The sequence below is a fragment of the Triticum urartu genome, chromosome 2A, assembly GCF_056163025.1.
Source record: "Triticum urartu cultivar PI428250 chromosome 2A, HENAU_Tu73, whole genome shotgun sequence".
NCBI lineage: Eukaryota > Viridiplantae > Streptophyta > Magnoliopsida > Poales > Poaceae > Triticum > Triticum urartu.
The window spans coordinates 301532069-301553457 of NC_141874.1; positions in this window are offsets into that span (position 1 = coordinate 301532069).

A 21389-nucleotide genomic window follows, 5' to 3' on the forward strand; every position below is an offset into this window, starting at 1 on the left:
GCTCGCCCATTGCCTCCTGGAAGAGGTCATGACGGACGGCATCGCGCCTGCGCGCAAGCTCGAACGCGCGGCCAGGTCCATCCTCCGCGCCAGGGGTTGTTGGAGACGCTCGAAGCGGCTCGCTTGCTCCCAGCAGGGGGCTGGAGGCTGGCGCCTTTCCAGCTACCCTTTGGACCTCAGTGGAGGATCGGTGGGCGGGGCCTCATTGCTCCAAGATGAGGCCAGTGCCGACATCCTGCACCTATGGGTAATGACCAATGGCGGGGCCCTCGGCACACTCTCCGCGCCCTAGGCGGGACCACGGAGGAGGAAAGACAAGAGCGCAGGGTCGAAGCACCAGGCCAGCGCATCTACCTCCTTGGCAGGCCCCGCGCCACGTGCGGCAGGCCTACACGGGGCACTCAGGGTCAGCTGAGGGCCTGAAGCAGGCGGAGGTCACTTCTCGAGAGATTTCGTTGCCTTGGTAGAAGGGGCCCAAAGGAACTGTGGTCAGGAGGAGAAGCCGCGCTCAAAAAAAATTATAACAAAGATAAGGTACTCACTCGTCTATGGCAATGTACTTCCTCGGCTTCAATGGCCAGAAGGCATCACCGCTGCAGCTTGAAGACCCCTTCCTCTTGCGGAGCGCTTCCAAATCTGGTCGGAGCCGGCCGAAGCCCTGGATGTGTGGCTCCTGAGGAGGCGACCTCAGCAACGCTGGGCCGTGTGGAGTCCCTGGGCTCCGCCTCATGGTGACTCGCCAGGGCCCCGGGGGCTTCGGCCTCAGGAGTATAGGCTGCGTCGCCCCCGCGGCCGCTTCCTCAGGACGGCTCTCTCGAGCCCCAAGTGACAACGATTCAGGAGCCCCGAGCAACGCCGGTTCCTCAGGGGCCGCGCCACTAGTGTTCGACAGCGACCGCCCCCTGCACCCTTTTGTGGGGGTGGCACCGCACAGGAGGCGACCAAGGGGGCCATGAAGACGGGGCTCCCACGAGGCCCTTCAATGCCAGCCAGGCGCCCCCATTCCTCGAAAGGGGGCATCTGCCTTGCGAATTCCACCTTGTTCGATTAGCAATACAAGAGGCAGCCCTCCTCCAGCATATTGGCTGGCAATGGGTCGCTCGTTAGGAGCTCAAGCATAGTCTGTTGCGCCTCAAGAGGAAGCCCGGGCTCGTGAAGCCTCATGTGGTCCTTGCTGCAGTAGAAGGCCCACATTGGACGAGAATGTCACTGGAGCATGCCAATGCAGCGCCAGATGAACTCCTTCACCACCATGGGCGTCGTCACGCCAAGATCCTTCAGCCTTGTCAGTCGGCACCATACATGGGCAAGATGCGGGTCAGTGAGCTTCTCGTGCCCCCAGCCGGTGCTGGGAGCAGCTACTGCCATCGGAAGCAAGAGCAGGGTGCTGCGCACGTCGGCGTCCACGAACACCCACCGCCTCCGGAACCCTCTCACAAACGGCGAAAGCTCGAAGTCAATGCCCGCACTGTCCATTGGAGCCACGGCCTGGAAGCTCAAGCATCCGGAGCTCTGCCGGGGGTCGATCAGATGCAACGAGAAGAAGTGGCGAAGTGAGGCCACAGAGGGAGCAATGCCCACCATGGCCTCACAGAAAAAGGCGAAGACAGCAAGAAGGATGATGGATTTAGGATCCAGGTCCAGTATATTGATTTGCTAGTGAGAGAGCATGACATTGAAGAAGGCGGAGAAAGGGGGAATCAGGCCAGCCCAGAGGGCATGTGAGGGAGTCCTGGAATAAGGGGTCCTCGGGCGTCCGACCTATTAGACATGGCCCACACTGATAGGCTGTGAAGATACGAAGACAGAAGACTCTACCCGTGTCCGGATGGGAGTCTTCTTGGCGTGGAAGCCAAGCTTGGCGATCAAATATCAAGATTTCTTTCTCTGTAACCGACCCTATGTAACCCTAGATCCCTCCGGTGTCTATATAAACTGGAGGGTTAGGTCTGTAGACATATATCCTGATAATCATAGTGAGACATGCTAGACTTTTAGGGTTTAGCCATTACGATCACGTGGTAGATCAACTCTTGTAACACTCATATTCATCAAGATCAATAAAGCAGGAAGTAGGGTATTACCTCCATAGAGAGGGCCTGAACCTGGGTAAACATTGTGTCCCCCGTCTCGTGTTACCATCGACCTTAGACGCACAATTCGGGAACCCCTACCCGAGATCCGCCGGTTTTGACACCGACATTGGTGCTTTCATTGAGAGTTCCACTGTGCCATCGTCAAAAGGTTTGATGGCTCCTTCAATCATCTACAACGACGCTGTCCAAGGGGAAGTCTTCCTCCCCAGAAAGATCTTCGTGTTTGGCAGCTTTGCACTGCGGGCCAACTTGCTTGGACATCTGGAGCAGATCAAAAACTACACCCCTGGCCACCAGGTTAGATTTGGAAGCTGGAACTACGTCGCGGATATCCGTGGAGACTTGATCTTCGACGGATTCGAGACAATGGCAACCGCTCCCTGCCACCATGATGAACATGATGTAAATCTGTCATCGGTCCATACACAGGACACTACTAGGAAAAGGGCTACTAATGGCGCACCAGTTTTGCCTACTAATGGCGCATCACTAGTGCGCCATTAGTATCACGCCACTAGAATTTTTTACTAATGGTGCACCACTGGTGCGCCATTAGTATCTGGTATACTAATGGCGCACCTGGAAGTGCGCCATTAGTTTTGCCCACGGTGCGCCACTAGTGTCTGCTATACTAATGGCGCACCACACGGTAGTGCGCCATTAGTAACAATGTTTTTAATTTTTTTTCTTAATCTTAGGTCACTATTTCACCTATGAGATATCCAACATATATATATACAATAAGCATCCATATAACAATCATAGCCAACACACAAGTTCCATCATATATACATACATAGCCAACACACAAGTTCCATCACATATACATACATAGCCAACACATAGTTCCATCGTTACATATTACAAAAGTTTCACATTGTTCATCCAACACCGTTATCCATCAATTCACAAAAGTTTCACATTGATACAAAATAAAAACACAAATGGAAAAGAAGCACTCCATCCATGCAAGCTTCCGTGAATTAAATCAAATCTGCAAAATGATAAACAAGAAGTTAGAAGAAGAAAAAGAAGAAGACTAGAAGAATACTAGAAGAAGAAGAACACTAGAAGAAGAATAAGAAGAATTTTGGAAAAGAAGAAGAATAAGAAGAAGACTATAAGCTTATTATGTAAACTTGATCATTTTGTGCTAACATAAGTTATTTTGGAGCTAACCTATAGGAAACTAAGCATATAAGCTCTAAGTTAGTATATTAGAGCCAACTTAGGTAAAATGAAGCTAATCTATGTCATTTTGGAAAAGAAGAAGAATAAGAAAAAGACTATAAGCTTATTATGTAAACTTGATCATTTTGTGCTAACATAAGTTATTTTGGAGCTAACCTATAGGAAACTAAGCACATAAGCTCTAAGTTAGTATATTAGAGCCAACTTAGGTAAAATGAAGCTAACCTGTGTCATTTTGGAAAAGAAGAAGAATAAGAAAAAGACTATAAGCTTATTATGTAAACTTGATCATTTTGTGCTAACATAAGTTATTTTGGAGCTAACCTATAGGAAACTAAGCATATAAGCTCTAAGTTAGCATATTAGATCCAACTTAGGTAAAATGAAGCTAACCTATAGGAAACTAAGCATATTAGAGATAACATAGGTAACTAAGTATATATATATCATTTTGGAGATCTGACATACCTGACAAAGTTCAGTTCTCATGCATTGTTCTTCTCCTTCTCCTTCCTCAGCATGATGCACCAAGAGCGGCGAGGCGGTGGAGGCGGTGGAGGCGGTGGGATGTAGTCTTGTACCTCAATTGGCGTGGTCATGTTGCCCAGCTATGGGATCGCCGGCGCCACCACCGGTGCGTGGTCATTGTCAGGCACCACCACCATCGCGAGGCCACCTTCAGGCACGACCATCGCTAGGTCATCCTCAACCACCTCCATGTCTTGCCCATGGTCACCCACCACCATCTCTTGCCCTTGGTCAGCCACCACCATCTCTTGCCCTTGGTCAGCCACCACCAGCGCTAGGTCATCCTCAGCCTGATGCCCATCGTCATCCTGCAGCTCCTCATCCCCACTCTGCTCCTCTTCTCCTGCACTCCAGTCCGTATCATCCTTCTTGTTGTCTATGTTGCTGCCAGAATCGCTGCGGCTTTCGCTACAGCCAGAATCGCTGCTGCTTTCGCTACAGCCATGGTCGCTGCTGCTTTGGCTGTAGCCATTGTCGCTGCTGCTGCTCCCATTACCTGTCCAAATGCAACAATGACCGTTAACAATCGATGTGAGACAAAGCCAAATGTAGAGGAATAAGAAGAGGCAGAATGTACCGGCATCATAATCTTCAGCATAGAGCATGCGACACATAGTCGCATTGAACACCTTCACGATGAGCATGGTGGCGTCGTCGTCGTACATGAAGAGAAGGAAGTACCCCACCGCAGGTCGTAGGCACGGTAGAACTTCTCCCACCCACGAGACAAGTACATGTGGCCCTCCTTGATCACCAACTCCACAACCCACAGCCTGCGAAACCCGCTGCCGGTCTGTCGTAGCTTCACATTATTTGGCGGATCTTCACCCATCAGCATGTTCATAAAACTGTCAGGCAGCCTTTGCAGTTTGGGACAATGACTGATGTAGGCAAACAACAGATATCATAATGAGATGGGTGAAGGGGAGATCTCTCGTTTTATATACCTGCGTCATGGATGATACTGAAGTCCCAAGTATGATAGTGAAGAACACGGAAGCATCCAACTCATACTGCGGTGTCGCAGAGGGGCGGTGGCTGCTTCCCGCCATCTCTGATAAGCAGCAGAAGAGACCAATTAGTACCCTTACAACTGATCATAAAACATATGGAGTACCCGAATTTTCCGGAACGGAAGTTAATCGACATTCCGGCAAACTCAAGGGCCTCTCGGGGTACCTGCAAAATCATTATCCCCGCGTAATGAAGTCGCCAATGGGTCATTTCAGAAGATCACAAGTAGCATCATCACAAGTACAACATCATCACAAATACAGCAGCAGCAGCAGCTGTGAATACAGGCATAACAGCAGCAGCAGCAAGAAGAAACCAGCAGCAGCAGATAACAACACAACAGCAGTAGAATAACAACAGCAACAGTAGCAAGAATAAGAAGCATGACTACAACCAGAATGTTAACCAAGGAAGCTTTAACAGAATTTGCTTGCAGCAGCAGTAGCTTGCAATTTTGCTTGCTTGCACTACTTGAGTAGTCCCAGGCTGTTCTACTGTAGGTAGTGACAAGGCTATTATTACTGCCAAAAAACCAGAGATATTGTCTTTTAACCTGGGCATATTGCTGTTGTCTTTTAACCTGGGCATGATTAATGATAATGATAGCACACTGAACTTGTCTCGTGGCTACAAGTGGCAGCAGCTAGCAAGCACATTTTTATTACTATTTATCTCAGGAAAGAATAATAAGCAAAGTGGCACAGCTCATCCCAGGCTGTGTCAAGCCCCCTTGATGGCCTGCACATCCCATCTCTGGCCATTCAAATATTTATATTTGTTTAAACATTTTCCCCTTGCAAGCATTATCACAAACACCTACCAAGCAAAAGGCAAATATTTATATGGCACCTTAGAATTTTTATTACTCCTACTATCTATGGCGCTGTCAAAATGCAGTTTATACTCTTGAGTAGAAAAATGCAGGAGTAGGTTTGATGTTATATGGCACTGTGACAAAAATACTCTTGAGTACAAGAGGATGGCACTAACCTAGAGTAATTCACAGCAAGTTATAGAATGGCAAGTTATACTCCATTTCAAGTTACTCCTAAAATTACTCTACGATGGGCCAGGACGCAGTGAAGAATTTAGCCAACACCCCAGCAGGGCAATAGCCAATGCCTGCTACAACTTTCTACAATTTACCGCTAGTTCACTGTGACACTAGAAGCAGATTACAGAAACATGAGCTTTTTATCAGTTACTCCCTTTGTAAATATTAGTACTCCAGTTGCAATATAACTACAGAACTGAGACCTTGCTTATAGATATAAAATGCAGTGAAATGCACTACAAATAAAATGCACTAGAGCAGCAATGTATTGACCCAAAAGCCAAGAACTTGTGAAGACTGTCTATAAGAACAGGATCCAAGAACTTGTGCAGAGTGTCTATAGGAACAGGATGGCCTGAAACTCGATCGCTGACCGCACACGAGTTTCCTCCGTTAATTTGCTTGTTTGGACGAGAAGCAAGATGCGACTGCTAACTGCTGGGTGAACAGATATACAGGAAGCTGAGCACACCTACATAGACGAATGGCTTCTTTCGGCTTACATGGGTGAAATCCCGGTGTTGCTCGCGAGTAGTTGCGGAACTAGATGAGCACAAGCAAGCACAAGTTTGTGTGCCTAATTACGCTGGTCGATTCGGCAGTAAGCTATTCCTACTCCTATCTACCAGCATGCGGAAGGGGAGAAGGAGGGGATGGGCGGACTACCTGGCCTCCTGCTCGATGACGTGGATGGTGGCGAGGGTGTGGGTGAGACGCAGGTTGGGGTTGGCCTCCTGCTCGACGACGCGGGAGATGAGGGCCTGCGCGCGGTCCAGCAGCGCGTCCTCCGCGGCCTCCTGCTCCGCGTCGGCCGCCTCCGTCTCCTCCTCCTACTCGTCCTCCTCCTCTGGCTCGGGGCGCGGGGGCGGCAGCGTGGGGGAGCTACACTAGTGGGGGCACGGGGGCGCGGGGGCGGCGGCGCGGGGGAGCTGCAGTAGTGGGGGCGCGGGGGAGCTTCAGTAGTGGGGGCGCGGGGGCGCGGGGGCGGCGGGGGTCGGGGCGGCGGGGTGGAGAAGAAGGCAGGGAAGGAGAGGCGGTGGCAGGGGGCGGAGGGGGCGTGCAGGCGCGGCGGCGGCGTACGGTTTGGGCAGAGGGGGCGTACGGTTAGGTCGAGTGGGGAGGAAGGGAGGGAGGGGAATAGGTGCGCCATTAGAATGTTTTTTTGCCAAAAAGTAAAAAAAAATTACTGGCGCACTCTGTCGCCGGTGCGCCATTAGTAGTTCTAACTACTAATGGCGCACTTTGCCAGGATGCACCATTAGTATGTTTGAAAAAATGAAAAAAAAATTGTTTTACAAGTGGCGCACCGTTTGCCTGGTGCGCTATTAGTGTCTTCCGCACTAATGGCATATCTCCACCAAGTGCACCATTAGTACATAGTAGTGGCGCACCACTACTCTGGTGCGCCATTAGTGTCAATCCTATCTTTAGCCCTTTTCCTAGTAGTGGGAGATAATACATGTAGCTGCTCTGGCCCTAGATCCGGAGCGGATCGCGCCATCCGAAGATGGGAAGCTCAACCCCGCCGCAGAAACCGCACACTTAGCGGCGTTGGAGCCACACATAGACTTAACTTCAACTGACATCTATGTCACTGAAACCACGGACTCGTCTCTGGCTACAGGTTCTGAACCGTGTGCGTCTGTGTACGTCGAGCTTGATCGGTCGTCGATTGGCAAATTCAGCTCCGCGGACATCATCCGACACTCGCCCTTGGGCGACGTTTTAAACTCGGAGGGGACCATAGCCGAATTGTATTCGGTTCAAACCGGAGGGGCACATAGCCGAATTGTATTCGGTTCAAACCGGAGGCTGATGACGGAGAATTTCGCTTCCCACCCACTTCAAAGCCACTGTCGAAGACTTAACTGACTGTGACGCCCCGAGTCCTTCGCGCCAGGTGTCTTTCAGTTATTCGCTGTTGTTGCCTTGTCTTTTGCTTGCGTGTTGCATCTTGCCATGTCATCATGTGCATCGCATCATCATGTTTTCAAAACTTGCATCCGTCCGGGTCTCCCTGATCTCTCCGTTGTCCGTTCTGAGCCCAACCACACTCGCACGCGCCCGCGACATGTCCGAAATAGTTTTTTATAAGTGGCCGGAAAATGTTTTCGGAATGGGTCAGAGTTCGTTTGATGCCCCAACAGATACTTATAGCGGCATTATAGCCGGTCTTTTCGTCGGACGTTTTCGGTCTCCGAAAACCGTGTTGGGCTGCATCTCTCCCCTCTTCTCTCAGCCCAACCCGCTCTCCACAGTCCACCAAGGCCCAGCCTACCCCTCTTTGCGCACTGCATAGACCTCTCTCGCTCGTCCAAAACTCCCCCCGAACCCGACCCGGGCAGTCGTCACCATTGGATCCGGATCATCCCCAAACATCTCTAAAATATCTCTGTTTTTTGGACTCCCTACCTATTTATTTCTCAACCGTCCGATTGCGATTGGAGGGCGAGGTAGCCCCTGACCTAAATTCATCTGTATATATATAGTCGAACCCTAGATCCTAGGGAGTTGTGCCATCCTTCCAATTCAGCGTCGCCACTCCACTGAGTTCTCCCCGGGAACTTCCCTCCATCTCCCTCGATTTCCTCACCAAGCCAAACAACCACCACTACTGACCTCAACCGCCAAGCCGTCGCCCTCTCCCAGCTCGAACCTGTGCTGCAGTAGCTCCATGCCGGAGTCCATCACCACCCATTGTCCCGCTGGAGCAACACCAGCAGGACCGGCCCCGCGCCGCTCCACTTCTCTTCCTCTCCTTCCCGTTTTCCTTGACTTCTCTGCTCCTCCTCTCTCTCTCAACTCTCTCTCTGTATTTGTACCAGGGGAACCCAAGACCCTGCCATGGACGCCCGACGAAGCTCGCCTCGCCACCGGATCGAGTGGTTCTGCGCCTCCTCAACCTCGGTTTCGCCCCATCTCCGGCAAGATCCGACGAACCGCGACGAATCCGACCACCTCTCGTTCCCCTGCTTCGGATCTGGTGCTCCACACCTTCTTCCCTGCGCCTGCGGCCTTTCGTTCGTTCCCGTGGCCACATCAAGTTCAATCGCCGCCACCCGATGCTGTTCATCGACTGCCCCGCGCTCCAACTACCGGGAACCGGCTCCCCGTCTTCAAGACCTCCCGTATCCGTCCGTCTGTCTCCAAAGACCTCATCGGAGTCCCGCGACTCATCCACACCAAGTTCCCACTTCTGCCTGGCCCTGCTCCTCTACATAAGAACCAGCGCCTCGTCCCGCTCGCACGCGCGAGGACCGCATCGCCTCTGCGTCGTCCTCAACGCCCGCTGGAACCGAGGGCGTTGCCTCAGTCGTCGCCTTGCCAAGCTCCTCTCGCCGCCGAAGTCTGCCGGCGACCTCCTCCTCCCGGTGACCCCTTGACTCGACCTCCTCCTGTTCGTCTGGAGATGACGAGCACCCATTCTGCTTAGAGCGTTGACCGCGCCCCGCTGCATCAGCCCATCTCCTCTGCGTTGCCAACTGGGCCGAAGCCCATGGTGAGGCCACAACGCCTCTTGTATTTTTTTCTTTCTTCTCTGTTGGCCCAGCAGTGCACTATTTTGGCCATGTAGTTTTTTTAGGTTCTGTGAATTTACCCTTTATCTAGTGTTTTACAGTTTTGCAGAATAAACCCTCATGTTCATGCATTTAATAACTTCAGAACCGTGCATCGGATTAAAATAAGTTATATATGAAACATGCTTAGTATTTTATCTAGTTCCATAATATGCCACTTTCATGCATGTTAAAAATGTTTAAATTGCTGTTTGCATTAATTTTGCTCATATGCCATGTAAAAATGATTTAATTCATAACTAAATAACCGTAGCTCGGATTTAATAAACTTTATATGTAAATGGGGTAGAAAAATGCCTAGTTTGACATGGTGGCAGTACTTTGCATGTTTAACAACTCTAAAGTATGGTTTCGGGCAGAACAGTACCAAATCTAAAATATGCACATAAGGATTTTCCGGACTTGTTGCTTGTTGTTTCGGCCTCATTTAAACTTGCCTAGATAGGTAGTTTGAATATGCTTCACCCCTTGCCATGTTTAAGAACATTTAATATTGATGGGTACATAACCAAGAGAGAACTAAATAATTGGATGTGGTGTTTTTTCCATATGCAACTCGTTGCATATTGAGCTCCACTTAATTTGTAGTATTGTTTGTGCACTTTGTCTTGCCATGCCTCATTAAACCGGACATGCATCATACTTGGTTGTGCATCATGCCATGTTTATGCTTGTATGTTTACCATGTTGCTTGCTTCTTTCCGGGTTGCTTCTCTCGTTAACTTCGGTTTCGTTCCTGAGTTGTGAGGATCCGTTTGACTACGTCCGTTTGCCTTCTTCATGGACTCGTTCTTCTTCCTTGCGGGATTTCAGGCAGATGACATACCCTCGATATCACTTCTATCTTTGCTTACTAGTTGTTTGTTCTATCGCTATGTCGCGCTACCTACCACTTGTTATATCATGCCTCCCATATTGCCATGTCAAGCCTCTAACCCACCTTCCTAGCTAACCGTTGTTTGGCTATGTTACCGCTTTGCTCAGCACCTCTTATAGTGTTGCTAGTTGCAGGTGAAGTTGAAGATTTGTTCCATGTTGGAACATCGATATGTTGGGATATCACAATATCTCCTATTTTAATTAATGCATCTATATACTTGGTAATGGGTGGAAGGCTCGTCCTTATGCCTGGTGTTTTGTTCCACTCTTGCCGCCCTAGTTTCCGTCATAGCAGTGTTATGTTCCTTGATTTTGCGTTCCTCACATGGTTCGGTGTTATGGGAACCCCTTGACAGTTCGCTTTGAATAAAACTCCTCTGGCAAGGCCCAACCTTGGTTTTACATTTGACTAACAACCTAAGGCTTTTTCCCTTGGGTTTCCGAAGCCTGAGGGTCATCTTTATTTTAACCGCCCAGGTCAGTTCTCCTTTGAGTGTTGGTCCAAAACAGAGCCACTTGCAGCGCCACCTCGGGGAAACTTTAGGGTTGGTTTTAGCTGTACGTAGAGTTCATCCGATGTTCCCTAAGAACGAGACATGTGCAGCTCCTGTCGAGATTTGTCGGCACATCCGGGAGGCTTTGCTGGTCTTGTTTTACCATTGTCAAAATGTCTTGTAACCGGGATTCCGAGACTGATCGGGTCTTCCCAGGGAGAAGGAATATCCTTCGTTGACCGTGAGAGCTTGTGATGGGCTAAGTTGGGACACCCCTGCAGGGTTTAAACTTTCGAGAGCCATGCCCGCGGTTATGTGGCAGATGGGAATTTGTTAAATATCCGATTGTAGAGAACTTGGCACTTGACTTAATTAAAATACATCAACCGCGTGTGTAACCGTGAAGGTCTCTTCTGGGCGGAGTCCGGCAAGTGAACATGGTCTTGTGTTATGCTTGAACATAAGTAGTTTCAGGATCACTTATAGCTTTTCGACAGTTGCATTGCTTCTCTTCTCGCTCTTATTTGTGTATGTTAGCAACCATATACGCTTAGTGCTTGCTGCAGCTCCACCTCTTTACCTTACCCTACCCACCCATAAGCTTAAATAGTCTTGATCTCGCGGGTGTCAGATTGCTGAGTCCTCGTGACTCATAGATACTTCCAAACAATTGCAGGTGCCAATGATACCAGTGCAGGTGACGCAAACGAGCTCAAGTGAGAGCTCGATGAAGAACACATGGGAGATATAGCCGCATTGTGGGTGTGACATGTTGGTTATCAGAGCCATCCCCGACTTAGGAGCCCCCTGCTTGATCGAATCGCTGATGTTGTTGAGTCTAAAACAAAATGTTTTGAGTCTTAGGATTATATAAATTGGAGAGTAGGATACTTTTTACTCCTCAGTCCCTTCGTCGCTCTGGTGACGCCTCCTGACGTAGAAGTTTTGACTTTTCTCTCCTCAAATTTCACAAATATTTTTTTAGGATCATGCGGGTATCTTGGAGTTGTTCCGATAGTATTATGACGAGAACATTGTTCTTGGTGCCTCCTCACATTTAGGGGTTGTGGCAGTGTCCCGGGGAGTTGAGCTCCTAGGTGTTGTCGTCACAATGTTATCGTTGCAGTTCTGGAATACCTGAGTTTCAGTGACATCAAAAATCTATTTTATGTAGTTGTTGGTGAGATAACCTCGACGCCAACCAGTACTGGGGCGGGAGTTCGAGAGTATTGCCATAACTCGTATAATGGATGCTTTTCGAATGTTGAGGTAGATGATTTCCGAAGTTTTCTTGGTTATGTCACTACAAAAAAAGACACATCCGTGACATTTTGGGCCGAATGGAAAAAAATTATGTCATACATATGACACTTCTATGACGATAATTGTGAGAAAATCTGGTATCATTATAGATGTGGTGGGCTCCTACTTCTATGACAAAAAATTATGACAGAAAATGGGCTTTTCGTCCTGGGCGGGCCGGAGACGCAGCTGCATGACATTCTTTGGGCCGTCCATGACGGAAAAAACCGTGGTAGAAGCGAGGGCGAGGAAAATTTCGGGGAGTTCCCGCTTACGGAGGGAGGTCGGGGCCGAGCGATGCGCGTTTCTCTCGTACACGTACACGCGTGTGTGCGAGGCATTGGCTCTAACTGAACCCGAGCGAGGCGTTGTGCTCTAACTGAACCCGTGCGATTGCACTGCAGGCTACGCGTTACTGAACCCGAGCGATCGATCGATGGCTATTAACTAAACCCGATCGAGCGATGGTCTGATACAGCGCCTGCTACTCATTCAGGAAGCCAGGATCATCGGACACCTATGAGCACCTTCGAGAAACTGAGACGGCATGAAACGGTAAGGCCGCGCTTGGGAGCTCTGGTTTATTTCAAACCTGTATTAACATACAAGTGTAATTTACTCGTCATCGAAAACAACGCGTAAAATACAAGCGTAATGAAACCGAGGGCCAGAGGTCTGTAAGTAAAACTGGCGGGTTACGCGTGTAATTTGAGAGACCAGTGTATATTTTACGAGCACTGCTATATGGACGACATTACCAGATGATACATGCATGACGTGCGTATCATGCCATCCATGGGCAAGGCTGAAACAGCAGCTAACGGCTGGATTAGCAATCATCCGAGTGTCGTTCAGCGTTTTTATCGTGTGTCAAGTACTTCCGATATTTTACTAGTCGAAATCGACCAACCAAGCGCCTTCGCCCGAGACCATCTGCTTTAATTTACAAGCATCAGATTTACAAGCGGTTTTGGTTGGAAAACGACGATCCAATCACGGTCTAATATCATGAGTTGGTCGGAAGATCATATGGTTTCACGTCTAACCTACCCGACTTGTCGTATAGGCTATGAATGAAACATCAGACGATGAACTTCTTAAGCACGGAAACAACAGAAGAGTATGATCTTCTTAACAAGCAAATCACTAGCATTAGATCGACATGCAAAACAATACGAAGCATTATTCTTAGGAGGCACGGTGAACAGCTCGTGATGCCGCATGCTACAACATTCCAAGATCAACTTTGCAATCAAACACAAGGCCTGGAATTACATAGACAATATTCAGAACAAACTCTTAACACTGGAATATCTCAGTAGAGTAACTATTTACCTCTAAACTGAACACAGGAATAGGAAAAAACACTCGACGCTGCTCACAGCAAGGGCGTCCCACTCAAAAATATCAAATGCATATCTTCTGGCTAACATCAATGAGCAAATTTTGACAAGGTTTTCCAATTCCAATATATTAAACTAACGTCTTCTTGCTAACATCAATGATTAAACTTTGACAAGCTTTTCCCATTCAAAATAAGTAATGCCTATGATCGTGGAGTCCTGTCGTAGCTTTTATACTTGTTTGGGCACTTTTTGCCTAGGGAACTCCACATATTGTTAAATTTCCAATGGTCTCTGCAGACTAGTCATGTCACCGGTGTCTAATAATACTCTGTAAAGCTTCTCGGTCATTCCTTCTGTAATGTAGCGCAAATAGTGACTGCTTCTTTCTGCAAAGTGGAACGACCAACTAGACCCAGTAATGCAGCAGTTTGCCTTACAAATAGGCCCCTTTTGTGCAGTTCAACTAAAATCAAAGTCGGAATAAACCGAGCTTTAATTTTGATATCCCTGTAAGCAACAATAGGTATAAGGGAAACAATTACTAAGAAATAACGGTTGATGACTTGTACTCCCGGAAGAAAAGCATCTACTGATCTACTTTATCTTAATGGGAAACAAAGCAGGAGAGTAGCAATTCTCCATCAGTGTGATTCATTCATATTGACTGAGACATTATCTTAACAATGCCTTGTTTCAACATGTATAAAGAACGACAAAGCTTATAAAGGGGGTGATGCTGAATTTTTTGTAACAAAGCAACAAGCATCATGTCTGGGTTGGTCCCATTTTTGTTCACTACTTAATGGGAAAAGACAGCAATACAATAGCTTCAATTCATCATTTATTTAAAACAGTACCAATACAAGTAGCACAGCATCTCAAAACACACTGCACGATCATGTGGATGAAGGCAAGTACCAACCTGTCATGATGCACACAAGATCACGTACGAATCTGCCAACATGAATAGGAAATCCAATCTCGTTTTGTGCAGTTGCACTAAAATCAAGCAAAGTGTTTCGCGTAGCGAAGCAAAATGTCACAATAGCAACAAGTTGAATAGATATCCCTGTATAAACAGCGGCAAAAAAGGAATCAATTACTGGCTAATAAAGGAGGATGAAACATGCGGCCACAAAAATGGTAATCCCGCCAATCCCTAACAAGTGTTGCAGTTTTGAAATAAGATTCAGTAGTTAATTCTGAGAGTGGCATCAACTACTGGTTTATAAAGGGGGTGATGCTGAATTTGTTGTAACAAAGCAACAAGCATCATGTCTGGGTTGGTCCCATTTTTGTTCACTACTTAATGGGAAAAGACAGCAATACAATAGCTTCAATTCATCATTTATTTAAAACAGTACCAATACAAGTAGCACAACATCTCAAAGCACACTGCATAATCATGTGGATGAAGGCCTGTACTGACCTTTCATGAGATGACCAACATAAAATACGAATCTACCAACACGAATAGGAAATCCAATCAAGTTTTGTGCAGTTGCACTGAAATCAAGCAAAGTTGCCGGTGTAACATTTAAGTTTTCTATAGCAACAAGTTGAATCAATATCCCTGTTTTAAGAGGAAAAAAAGAAAACAATTACTGGCCAATAAAGGAGGATGAAACATGCGGCCACAAAAAGAAGCATCTACCTTATCTTGATGGAAAACAAAGTATAGGACAGTAGCATTTCTAAAATGGTTCCATTGATTCATATTAACAGAGAAATTCTTTTAAAACAGATCAATAGTTAATTCTGAGATTAACAACAGCAAAATAGCTGCATGGGACATGCCAGCACCATGTGCGTCCACACGTATAAATGGGTGATGCAGAGTATGTAGCCAAGCAGCATATATGCGCTGGTCCCATATTTGTTCTCTTTGAACCTTCTTCCTATGTGAGGGCAGCAAATCTAGTCGTGCACAAACTACCAGACCCCCCAGTTTCTTTCCCTTTTCAACAAAGAGATCGGTTCCTTCTAGATGTGTGTACTGGGTTACCCCCATTTTCCCTTTTCGACCTACAAAGCGGCTGGATAGCCAGTCTATACTACTTTCCGCCCCTCCTTTCCTCATTGAACCATGTCCTAGATTCTTGCTCCAGCCCACCGCACCCTTCATTCGTCTTTGAACCAAGACCTAGATTCGACTACAGATCGAAAAAGATCCACATGCAGCTAGAGCAACGATGGTTTCAAAGAAACTTATACCTTAGGGCCGTCGGGATGTGGCAAGGCGTGCGGCGGGAGGCCGGATCTTCCCACACTAAGTACGACAGCGAGGAAGAACGGGTCGGTGGCCCTCCCGCACAGGCGCTGGGTGAAAGAGAACACCGTAGTCGACAGTGGATTGCCTCCCCCGCGGAAGGCGATAGAGTGAACGCTGCACCTCCTCCCCTTCCCGATGCAACGGGATACAGATGCCTCCTTCACCAGTTGTGAGGGGGGAGAGAGAGACAAGAGGCCAACGCAGTCTTTTTTAGATCTGGTGAAGAGAGGGTGAGAGACTGTGAATATAGCAAACCCTAGCAAATGTATCTAGACTCATTTTAGTGATAGATACCTCCGTATCTAGACAAATCTAAGACAAGTAATTCGGAACGGAGGGAGTAACATATATGTAGTGCGGCGAGCGTGTGGAGAGTGCAAACCCTAGCGAATAAGCGCTGAGGCTCCCGCTTATATATATTATTGTAGTACAGACTGAGCTCCGGTGCCTTCACTACACCTGCTTTTGGCTGTATGACAGGTGATCCAGCCACATTTTGGGCCCACATGTCGTAAAACCCTAGCGAAAATTGCACCAATGTGAAAGATAACTGCGTCTCCAACACAACCAAGGTGAACTGACGGAGGATATCATCTTTGTGCGTAACAAGCAAAGAGCACTGATGGAAGACAACTTGTTTTTCGTCGAAAATCGACCAGCTTCACGAGCCGATGCAACAATGAGGCGCAACCATGAGCATCGATAGGTCATCGTGGTGATGCATCATCCATTTGGCGTCAAGTTTGTGTGAGGCACCTAAGAAGTTCGACAAATCCTCACTGTGGTTTATTTCTTCTCAATAATCAAGCTCGAGGAAGGAAGAACCACGTGGCAGAGGACAGTGAGGCGGAACAACAATGGCTATCCAATTTTGTGTAGTTCCACTAAAATTGAGGAAGACATGCACGGGTATGGAAACACGCATCACTGTTTCCAAAAATATAAAAAAGGGTTAGCAACGACATCTCAATTGTCAATAAGAATTAATGAAAAGTACACCAACAAACAGAAGCATCATAATTATCTTGATGGGAACTAAACCAAGATACCCGAGAAAAAAAGCATTTCTTCATTTAACCAGTGATAGTACTACCACTATATGGACAATGACCGCACAACCACCATGTACTTTTTGTCGAAACAACATGTATACCTCCACCGAGGCATAAATCAGGACAACTTTTTGAGTGGCATTTCCTCTATAATAGTACTAGTAGGTGATGTAGGACCAGCCGACGAACCATAGCTACAATGCATGGGGAGCTGGGGAGTAGACGCATAGAAGAAAACCCGCACACAGCGACCTAGTGAGCTGGACCGGTACAAGAAGTTATACCTCAGGTGGGCGAGATGTCGTTTAGGCGGGCGGCCGGGATCTGCCCACACGACGGCAGCGAACAAGGGCGCGAAGGATCTTCGTCGGCGCCAGCACCGGCTCTGAGAGAACGGTGCGCATCGGCTTCCTCCGTCGCCGACGGCGACAACGTCAATGCTGCACCTCCTCACCTCCCACAGCGGATGGGATTCGGCCGGATCTGTGACCACCGGTGAGGAGAGAGATAGAGTGGACACTGTCATCTTGTTTTGATATGGAGAGGATGAGAGAGCGAGACGCGAGAAACTCTATCAAACAAGAGGCTATAATGGAGTAAAAAAATCTCTCCATAGCAGTGGTTTTAAATAGAATACGCGCGTTCCCGGAAAAAAGAAACGAAAACTAGCAGACAATTTTTTAAGGGTCTGTCTAGGACACATCTAGATGTGACATAGTTATGTCACATATAAGTAGATGTCCACTCTGTTTGTGGTCTTTTCCAAATTTTTTTGTTTCTTGTTGCTACATTATATACTTGTGGGAGCTTAGATGTGATATCCTTAAATAACATCTAGATGTGAATTAGACAAACTGATGTTCTAACGTACCAAGAAAGAAAACTCGATCAAAAACACGCCCCCGCTACCAGGTCACGAGAGTCGTCGCGCGCACACACATAGACATAGACATGCATATCCGTGTTTACGTAAAATTCCATTTCCATCTCCATCTCCAATCATATTTGTCCAACTGGCACATTATTTACGTTGTTAATTATATACGCAGCAATGTTAACGTACAACATCTCTTGTTTGCGCACGTCCGGACCGCTGCCATGGCCGGTCCTGACCAACCCGAACCCTCTTCATCACCCTCGCATGCTTCCCGCCCAAAACAGTCAGTGCCACATTCATGCCCGGCCAGAGCGGACGCGACCTCTCACTGGTGCCAGCATGGATTGTGGCGCGCCGGCCGAGAGAGCGTCGCCCGCGCCGCTTCCTGGTGCATGCAGCTGCTCCGCGTTCAAAGGTCGCAATAGCCGGCTACAACATGCGCGATCTCTTCCAGTAGTAAGTTCTTGGGAGTCCGTGCTACAGCTAGCTGTCCTCCCCCAACTCGTCAATCTCTTCCAGTAGTGCTAGTACTCCATGGCGCGATCAATCGACAAGCAGGTGGGAAAGTTATGGTATGCTAATCGGTTTGCGGTGAGTGGCTTGCCGAGCGACCGTGTGGGGTCGAGCCGTGGAGGAGGGTGAGACACGAACACGACAGACGTGATTTAAATGTTGGTTTTGCTCGATGGCGCGATCCAACGAAACGAAATGTTGGTTTCTCTCCATTTCCATTTTTTATCCGAAAAAATGGAAACTTTTCCACTCCATTTTCATTCCTATTCCAAGGTTGCCCCATTACAACATTCCATCAAATACAAAGGAAAACTAACACGCATGCTGATGCATCTCAATGATTCACAGATCATAGCCAATATTTACTTCACAACTAAAGGAAAAAAGTTGTGAGAGCGTTTACGATAGAAAAACTACTGATGGGGTCACTATGACTTAAACCCTAAACCCTAAACATGATTTAATTTCCTGGCCAGGTAGAACCAGTCGAAGGAATGTGCTAGAGGGAGATTCTTTAGTGAGAATGTCAGCAACAATAGAAGCAGCACTGTTTGGTTCTCCACCTTCTGGTACCTCTTGTTCCATAGCACTTTCCATGTCGGGAAGGAAAGACGGCTGGCACCCTCGGATCATACGATGCTTTTGTGTAGTTCCACTAAAATCGACCTGAGCATCCCTGATGGCAAAGATATTGAAGAAGTGTGATTAGAATAATAGTACTGGCACTAGGTCATGAGACATAAAATCATCACAAATAGAAGCCGGTAGAAGTAGAGAAAGATCAACATGGAGATGGAGCTACGGTAGTGGAGCAAGCCGGCTCCAAAAGGAAGATGGACTACCTGGGACGTAGGGCTGTAGCTAGAAGGGCGGTTGGGACGCGGCATCGGCCCATACCGCGGTGACCCCCGATTGGGACGCACCGACTGTGGGTTTTCTCCCTCACCGATGTCGACCGCGTCTACGCAGAACATTGTTCCCTTCCCCCAGCTGCGGGATCAGGCCCGTCGTTCTATGCTTGTGAAGAGAGCAACCTAAGCAAGCAGGCTTGTAGCTTAGGCTCCTGCTAGTATATATATAGTGGTTTTCATTTTCTCTCCATATCAACCATTTTATATTGCATACGTGTCATTCAAGAGTGAAATGATGGTTGCTTCTTCCGACTAACTTACTGTGTGATTTGACTGCTCCTTAGTGGCCCCTGCACGTACTCCCCCTACGTGTATGCAACAGTCACACGTACACATGGATGCAAAAACGCGCGCGACGCCCTAATGCATGCATGTTCGAGCACACGACGTAACACACACGGTCACGCTCAAGTGCTCAACCTACACATGCATGCACACACATACACAGTCAGGGTGAGCTAATGACCGTATGAACACCGGAAAATATATATATTGAGCGCAATGAGCGTATTATGAAGTCCACTGACCGTATTTTTACAAATATACAGTGATAGACGGTGTATTTATCTTGTTTGAAATTAAGCCATATTAACCGGAGAGGAGGCAGCATGGACTAGCATTACTTTGCTGTGTCCCGTCAACTTGCCAAATGAGGAGAAGGTTGCAGGGCGGGAGAAGCTTGCGCGCGGTGGCTCGCAGGACAAGGAGAAACTTTTGACTAATGCAAGCTCTCCCTCGCTCAGGCGGTGGACGTGCAACAGTTAATTCGATGTCACATTGCCAGAAGCATACACGATACTACTAGTGCTATTATTGTTCGACTTCCCGAACAGCCAAGCGCAAAGTTTACTAGTACTACTACTATAGTCCATAAAGGTACGTACTATACTAGTACTAGGAACCGGATGGAGGACATTCTGCACTCTTATTATAATTTTAAAATGTGATAAAGCAATCTTCAACACATTTGGTTCTCTTCGAGGGTTCTCACATGTGATAATGGAAGTTGATTGCATGGAACACTCGCCACAATTCTCTCTTAATTGTGGCTCATATCCTGTTACAAATAGTAGCGCTCAGTAATATTTCCTCTTTTTTGTTATTCAGCATGTAAACAGGTCAGCAAACCTTGCGGCGCATCTTCGTGCGAACCATTCTTGCTGCACTTTGAATATGGCCGAGAGCTGGCTTGATGAAACACCTCGCTTCCAACTTCTTTTTTTGCGGGGTACCTCGCTTCCTAGTGACCAGTGTCTTGGCTGATCATCCAAAGAATGCTTATATATGAATAAAGCTATCTCATTTACCCGCAAAAAAGATTAAGCCATATTAATCGGAAATGAGGGAGTATGGACTAGCACTACTTTTTGGTGTGTCCCGTCAACTCGCAGAACGAGGAGAAGCTTGCAGGACAAGGTGAAGCTCGCTTACGCCTTTTGACTAATGCAACCTACCCTCGGTGGACATGCATCAGTCCATTCGTTATTAGATTGTCAGAGGCTTACACTGTAGTACCCAACATGCGGAGTACCATCATTGTTCGACTTCACAAAGGGGCGAAGAGCCAAGCGCAGTAGTACTATACTTCTATGGAGTGCATGCATGTGTGTACCCAGGGTGGAAGCACTGCATGCATGTGTGTACGCATTATTCCCTCTAGTAATAGACGCCGTGCTATAACTACCAATGCTATTTTTCAGGCCGGTCTCTAGTCGCCTTGGTCCCACAGATTTGTTTTCTTTTTCTGAAGCGCGCTATATAAACAGTGACGGATGGAGTAGTACTCCCTCCTTTCCGGTTTATAAGGCTTAATTTAAAAATATCACCAACCAAGGTAGATTGTGAGTGGTGAAAATACTTTTTGTAGTTTGCAAAAGCACCCAATTGATGCTCTTGTTTTTCTCAAAAAAGTTTGTTTACCAATGCATTAATTGCAATGCATGCATGCATAAATTACATGCATTGGTCACTTTTCTCTTTATACTTGCATGCAATGATTTAATGCACCTTGGAATCTGAACATGTGATAGGAAACAATAAAATTGAGCCTTATAAAATGGAAAAACTAAAATTTTGAGATAAGCCCTATAAACCGGGAACGAGGGAGTATGAGCGGATTCAAAGAAGAGCGTATTGATGGTTGCTTCTTCAGAGCAACTTACAATGGGAAAGGTGGGGCTTATGATTTGACTGCTTATTACTCACTATTAATGCGGCGCAACGACCGGGCTGAGTCTCCCATGCGGTTGTGCACTACCCCCTCGGTTCTTAAATATACTCCG